Here is an 8166-nt window from a genome sequence, read left to right as displayed (position 1 = left end):
TTATTTAATCATGTTTCTTTTTTAAGTTAAGTTTATGATTTTAAGCGTATTCCATATATTCTTCGATGGTTGTGTTAAAGATACCGCCTGTGAAATGGCGATGTTTTAATCATGGCCGCTTGGCGGTGGTCTGCTCTCTCGGAGTGCTCCTCTATATAGTTTTCATTAGAATTATAATAACATTCAATATTCTTTTCCTGCCTCTCTTGTTCATACTTTAATCCAGACATGACTGTCATAATAATTCTTATCTTAATTCGGATGTTGTTGTGCATGTAAATACCTCAACGCAGTCGACATTTTACTCACTCAACTACTACCTTGATTTCTTTTTCACTTATTATTTTTCGTTGGGGAGGGGGTTCTTTAATTATGAGAATGTAGATCATCATTTTCAATGGTGCCGTCTAGTCTCAACTTCACCTCTATAGAGTTCTCAAGTCAAAAACACATGACGAACCAGTCAAAGATATGAAAATCGATTATTCCAACATTTTCCTTTCTGTCGTCTACATCGATCAATCATCCAAAATGCCTTTTCCACGCACTCGTATTTGAAATATGTGTTATAATGTAAGTCAGGACACGCATGTTTCAGTTGCCTTTGAGGTTTTGTTGTGATGGGGGTTTTGGAAGGGGGAGGGGGAAGGGGGTAGGGTAGTAAGAGGGAGAAGGGACGGGGGTATAGAGTGGTGGGGGTTGTGTGTGTGTAGTTTTTTGTTTTGTTTTGTTTTTGTTTTAGCAATAAACTTAAATCAATGGATATTGATATTTTAGGTTGGATCGAATGAATGCTGAAAAGAAATTATTTTTTGAGTAAGTGATTTAGTTAATAAAATTTGTAATGTAATGAAAGAATAAAATTAAAAAGAGAATGAGGGATTAGTAGTGTAAAAATAGAAAAGAAGAGACGTGTAAATATGGATTGTGTATATGGATTGTGAAAAAAATGTATCAGAGTGTATCAAAATGTGTTAAATCGATGTTAAGTTTTGGCATAAATTTTGTATCCATTGACGAAAATGATTATGAAATTGGTCAAGAGAATTTTGTATAAATCTGTTTGTATATTATGTCCCCCATTGATGAAGAATGAAATATTCTTTAAATAAAAAAAAAAAATATTAAATTTATTCCTCACTCCCTATGTATGTTATGGCAGTCCTGACAAAGATATTTCACTCGTTTCCCTATAAATGCCCCTGAATTGGTTTACCTGTTATCCATACTTCTCTGCTGAACGTGGAACAGTAAAGAGCTATCAATAGACCACCAAGATGCGTTCCGTAACCATCGTTGCTTCTCTCTTCTTGGTCACATGCTTGCATCATGCCTACGCCCTGGACGCATGTGACATGGCGGATTCTATCAGAAAAGTTCTCTAGAGCTGCGGAAATGGTAGGAAATACTTCATTATTCCTGTATACAAAGCTCTTATTGCTTGAAAACGTTTGGGATGTTTTATTGTAACATCACTTTCACTTCGATATTTCGCTAAAATTTTGATATTCGGTCGTGAGAACAAGATGATCGCATTAGACGATCCAGTGGAAAATGTCAGATGTTCTACATTCATGTGAATTAGCAATATTGAGTCATCGTGCGCCTGTGTTCTTATAACCATCAAAGTGGTTATTGGTTATAGTTGTCCTATATATTCTTGCTCCTTTTTCCAATAATGTATTGTGAAATTTTGGCAATCATAATACATTTTTACCGGTATACTTTTGGATTGAGCATCCTAACCAAATCTTAGAATATAGAACTGCGGGAAACACAAATTATATTATACAATAGTATACGTAGGGAATCAAATCATCAGTTTCTCATTTATTCTTTCATGATGATGCAAAGTTCGAAAGTCTGGTGAAAGGTATAGTACAGTATTCTTTACTGCACGTGTGACGAAACTCATAATTAATAGGCCCCACAATTAATATGATAGTTTCTGTCATATCCATCGTATTTCGGTTCCATCATACCGAATTTGGGCAACAGCCCTACAGGTTGCTTGCCTTATTATACATTACATAATATTCTGAAATGATATGCTCAATTCCGTTTCGCACCACGATCTGATCAAAGTCTTAAAGGCATTACGCGTATAGAATAGCAGCGAACCTTGTGGGCTATCATGGTTCATCATTCTTTCAACTTATTGTCAACAGTTGATTTTTTTTTTTTATTTTCATCATTCAGATCACTTATATTATCTTCATGAGATGTCATCTTTGTGCCTGGATAAATAGTGTTTTTTTTCCCCTATGACAGCAGGGATGACGTGTCCAGACGGATGGGCAATGAACCCGTTGACTAGATCATGCTACCTGTTGATAGAGAGTGAATTCGAGTGGTATGACGCCAGGGCACAATGTACCAACCTCGGCGCCGATATGGTCGTGCTGAACAATTAGGCTGAGATGGGATTTGTTTTATGATTACGTGTCCTCTGCTCGAGAGACTTGGTTGAAAATCTAGGTTGGTAAGTATAATTTAATTAATCAAAAATTAATTCTTTTTATCATCTGTGAGAATGAAGTCATGAGAGTCCCAGGCCTATGGATGCTTAATTTTTTTGTCGATTCTGTCTGTGAACATAAGTATAAAAATTAAAAATAAAATCCCTAGAAATATGCCAACAACAATAAACTAGTCCCTGCGTAAGACGAAAAAAAAAAAGTTACAATTCGTTATTCCGAAGGTTCGTTATTCCGAAGATTAGTTTCTCTGAAATGAAATAAGCGCTAGATTGGTTATTCTGAGTGTTCGTTCATCACAAAATGATATGATTCGCTATTCTGAAGGTATGTTAATCCGAAAATGAAATAAAGTTCGTTATTCTGAAAATCCTTTAATCCTTCTTTTCGTTATTGGATTAACGAACCATATTTCAGATTCAGATCAATGAACCTTTTGATATGTTTGAGTTATGAACCATATTTCATTTTCAGATTAACGAACCCGTTGGATTCTAAAGAACCATCGGAATAACAAACCTGCCTAATAGCCTAATTACGCCAAAATGTTCGGATCAACGAACTCTTATCTTATTTTCGGATTGACGAACATCTATTATAGGTATAAAGGGAATTTGTGTGTTCGGAATCAAGAGCTTTCTGTATAAAGTTTCTTTTGGAGGCAGAACAAGTATCAATAATCATGAAGACCATGGCCGGTATGCACCTGACCATTTGGTCTCCAGCACGTCTCGGAGACGTCGGGGAGATGCCTACCCAGTCACGGACACAATTAGCCGCCGTAACTGATAGCGACGTCGCGGAGACATCTCCGAGACGTATAACTAAAACGAGCGCTATTCGTGGTTTCGAATGTACTCTGGGGGGCAGGGGTCTTTATTACAAGTTGTACATTCCCTGAATAAAACCCTTCAAGCACGAATAAATATTTCCTCCGACAATGAAGAACAAAATGTCCTGCATTTTGGAGATTTTCCTAAGAGACTTTTGTAACGACTTGAACAGTATGCTTACATTGCATGCATTTTCAGGAGTTTCTATTTTTTATTCGCATGCACGCGTAAAGACAGTAAAAATAACAATAAACTGAAGGCTTGTCAATGGCATGACTACCCTATTGAAATATGTTATTTATTCCTATCACTTCACAAACTTGTCTCAGATTTGTGTGTAATGCCTAGTTAAGTCATAAAATTCACTCACAATCGATTAAGAATATAATGTATAGAAATTAAAGAGTAATTTACATACAACTATATTTTTAATGCCATTGCATGTCAGAGACGATATATTTTAGTAGCTGTACTACCCTTTTTTTTAATACCGTGAACAAGCTGATGCTCCGACTTTCAAGTGAGACACTAAAGTGTCCATTTCCTTCAGGAGAACAATTTGAGTACGTGTATTGTTCTAGGTAGAATGGGAAGTGATTGTTCTCATCAACTCGATATCATACGTGTGTGCAGTGGCGTAATGATGACGCGGATATATACAAATTTCGGCTCATTCGCGCGTACTAATTTAGAGTATTTTTTTCAAGTCCTCAGTTCGTTGGTATAAATCGTTATCTGTAAGGCCGTCACTATATCTGGATTAGATTGTAAGATTTGATAAGCAAAAAATGACAAGAATTCCATGTTTTGTAAGCTGAAATACATCAATTTTTGGCTCGCTCGCTGCGCTCGCTCGCCAAAATTTATCCAAAAAAGAGAGAGATAAGAACAAAACGTGATCGATGATGGCTCGGAAATATACAAATTTCGGCTCACTCGTGCGTACTAATTTAGAGTAATTTTTCAAGTCCTCAGTTTTTTGCTATAAATCGTTATCTTAAGGCCGTCACTATATCTTGACTAGAATTGTAAGATTTAATAGGCAAAAAATGACAAGAATTCCATGTTTTGTAAGCTGAAATACAAAAATTTTCGGCTCGCTCGCCTCAGTTTGTTGGTATAAATCTTTATCTATAAAGTCGTCATTATATCTTGATTAGAACTGTAAGATTTAATAGGCAAAAAATGACAAGAATTCCATGTTTTGTAAGCTAAAATACAAAAATTTTCCGCTCGCTCGCTGCGCTCGCTCTCGCCAAAATTTATCAACATGCTCGCCTCAGTTTGTTGGTATAAATCGTTATCTATAAGGCCGTCACTATATCTAAATTAGAACTGTAAGATTTAATAGGCAAAAAGTTACAAGAATTCCATGTTTTGTTAGCTGAAATACAAAAATTTTCGGCTCGCTCGCTGCGCTCGCTCGCCAAAATTTATCAAAAAAAGAAGAAGATAAGAACAAAACGTGATGATGACGCGGAAATATACAAACATTTTCGGCTCGCTCGCTGCGCTCGCTCGTCAAAATTTATCTAAATTTATTACATTTAAATCACCCTCAAAAGACCCCTTTTAAGTGCTTGAAAAAGCATATCATATGGACTTTTTTTAAAGTCCCTACCGGGATGGGGTTGGGGTTGAACACTTTTTCAGAAATTAGGGGCGCAATTTTCGCACTTGGCCCGGGCGCCGTTTTCCCTAGATACGCCACTGCGTGTGTGTCAGGGGCCGCGGAATGAAGGTGGATTCGTGGTGGGTTTGGTGAAAGGGAAATTCCAGCGCAGTTGAAAGTCAGTCTGAAAAGGAGTAAAAATAGCCACCGAGCCCGAGCAAGCGATGTGGGAGGGGGATACCCCCCTCCCACATCAGGGAGACTTTTCATTTTTAGGGTTGCCAGCTTGCGATTTTAAGCATACCTGCATGCTCTATTTTTTCTCTCTTTTTTTTGCCCAAATAATTTTTTTTTTTTTTTTTGGGGGGGGGGGGGGGAGGGGGGCTGTAGCCCCACCCCCCCCCCCCCGGCTCCGCGGTCCCTGGGTTTAACCCAGCGACGATGCAGAGCATCGTCCACAAGGCGCGAAGCGGCGATGTCTTTGAGCCGCGTAGCGGCGCGCCGATCGATTTTTTTTTTTTTTGAACCCCAGTAAGTGAAATTTTCCTGGCATCTACTAACGCAATGGAGACCAAAAAAAAAAGCAGTCCATCCAAGTAACATTTTAATACACAGTTATATCCAGAGTTATCATGTGTTTGGTTATCAACTTAATAAGTTAGTGAGTCTGGACATATTATGATGGCGTTTTCCTATGCACATTAAATTTTTACTTGGCAGCCCAAGGGGGGGGGGGGGGGGGTAAAACCCCCGAACCCCCCCCCCTGCGTAGATCCGCCACTGACATGAATATGCAAATAGTGAAGTGTAGATGTCATCTCCTCACTGTAGTTGCCATGTAGTTTGTACATAAAAAATTAAAATTGTAACTCTTTCATTCAAACACAAACATGCCCCTTCCAAAGTAACTCTTTACCTCATATGGCATTCTGCTCATCTGACTGACAACAGTTCATGTATCCATGCCATATAAGAAACCCACAAAACTGAGCCAAATAGTCAGCCTGAAAGCTGTGCATCCTGGAACACTGAGCAATGACTGTGATTCCATCTGACACAGATACCACATCATGTAGAGAGAGAGAAAGATACGAAACGGTTCATCATCGATGCAATTGGAGCTGTCACCCGTCACTCAAATGAGGAAGCAGACACCTTTATTCAACTGCATAAACTGGATGATCTTGATATATCGGGCAGATCATTATTCTGAAGCTTTTTGACAAGGAATAACAACGTATTTTACTCTTTGATAACAAAAATATTTCGTCTTTTTTTTCCACGATCAATGAAAATTGTGAGGTGATGCATTTATCAACTCACTCATTTGCACATTCACATCAACTGTAAGAGAACTGTTCTGCAGAACGCCCCCCCCCCCCCCCGAGCGGAACTTTCGAAAGACATGGATCTTCTTACGTCCCCCCCCCCCCTTCCCGTTTTGATGTTTTGTTTTTGTGGCCAAAAGTGCGGGAAGGGTGCGGGCTGTAGTCCCAGTGTTCTTAGTATACAGTTGTATGTGTGTGTGTTCACTGCTTATGCGTGGAAGGGTGTTTGTTTGTATCGACTTACGATGCAGTTGATATACACGTTGTGATGTCACAGACGCACTGGATTTTTCTTATCATATACCATTCAAGGAGTAGAACAGAAACTTACAGACACTTTGTCAAAAACTGTCGACTTTCTTTCCCCCTCATGTTCCTGGCAGGATTGGAACGCGTCGGTAGCGAGTGGCGATGGGTGGATGGAAGCCCCCTTACCATCGCAGAGGAAGCTTTCTGGCTCGATGGCAGAACGCCCGAAAACAACATCAAGGATGCTGCGGTGATGCGTGCTGCTGGCCTCATCAGAGACAGGAACCGCACACCTGATATCAAATGTTACGTGCTCTGTGAGAAACATCTGTAAATGCTATGACCCAAACACAGAGAAAATATCACATCCTTGATACACGAAGCAGAGTATCCCATGGTCACTGTCATATCTTCAGTACATGATTGTACAAAGCTCTTCGAAGAGTTACTCAGTGATTAACAGATTTACGACTGATTACTGCACGTGAACATCCCATGGCCTTTATTCATAAAAACTGCACTCCCGTTAATCCCAGTTTTATCAAGGACTTCCAATTATCTCTTATCTTCCATCTTTAAAATATTAAAACTGGTAAAGCTCTGTAAAAGTTGTGCTAAAATCTGTACTATCGGAATTCAAAGATACGCACTGGTACATACATGTAACATGGTTCAAACAAAATTACGATGCTGCTTCGCTTCTGTATTAATTTCGTGAGATGGAGATAAATTAAAATGAACGTAACATAAGGCATTCATTTTAAGTTATAGAAATTTATAGAAGAGAAAATTTGCTGTTGTGACTATCTGCTTACATGCATTTCTGACTGATCTGTGTCATAATGGAGGCTTGAGTGGCATTTACGACTGGCTTGTGTTGGAAGGAATGAGGAGTTCGTTACTGGTGGAAATACATGTAGGGCCTACAGTACTAACGATAGAACAGGAGTCATCCAGTTTTCATCCATTGTATTATTCCTAAAATATTTCCACACCTATTGATCAAATAGTGCTTGTGTCTGTCAAAAATGCGTTTGCATCGTGAATCTGATAGGTATGTGAACATGTGAACTGCACCTAGAACAATAATTACCAGTCAAGATAGTGATAATTACATCAAGTTCATTTCCTCAACCATCTCTCAAATTTTACCTTCATCTTCTCCAACTCTAATAGCTGAACAGTGTATACGTACAAACTTCTTCAACACTTAAGCAAGAGGTATTGCTGAGTGATAACTGGTTCGCATATTTTATTTCTTTTTTCTTTAACATGTCCAAACACAGTAGTTTAGTTTACATGTTATGACATCTAAAGCTCTATAGAAAGAGGTGAGCGTCTCACTCTTTTTGGCACCTACACTGTACCAGTACAGGTATATGAAATGTGTACTTGATTAAATATAAAAACTATTCTCTGACCATACATCACATTAATTTTAAATGGTAATCAAATAGATGATACATGATTCTTATGCAAGGCAACTACAAAATGACAAAGTGAAATATTGATGTTCATATTTACATCTTCCAACCTCTCTTCATCTATTATTACTGATGTATTATGCATTTTGATTTGTTTAATCGCATCAACTCCCTTCTGTCCAATCTAACCCTGTCTCATTTTACCTCTATGAAGCCCAATTCATTTGTCCTCGACTAAGCACA

The 8166-nt window shown here is 38.4% G+C and overlaps 1 pseudogene; it reads left to right on the top strand.

Annotated features, from left to right (window-relative positions):
- Nucleotides 1-1277: 1277 nt before the first annotated feature.
- LOC140230446 (C-type lectin domain family 4 member M-like) lies at nt 1278-6833 on the top strand (annotated as a pseudogene).
- The last annotated feature ends 1333 nt before the right edge of the window (nt 6834-8166 follow it).

Source organism: Diadema setosum, chromosome 7 (assembly GCF_964275005.1).
Source record: "Diadema setosum chromosome 7, eeDiaSeto1, whole genome shotgun sequence".
NCBI lineage: Eukaryota > Metazoa > Echinodermata > Echinoidea > Diadematoida > Diadematidae > Diadema > Diadema setosum.
The sequence above is the reverse complement of the archived record's forward strand: the minus strand, read 5'-3'. Positions and strand labels throughout refer to the sequence as shown.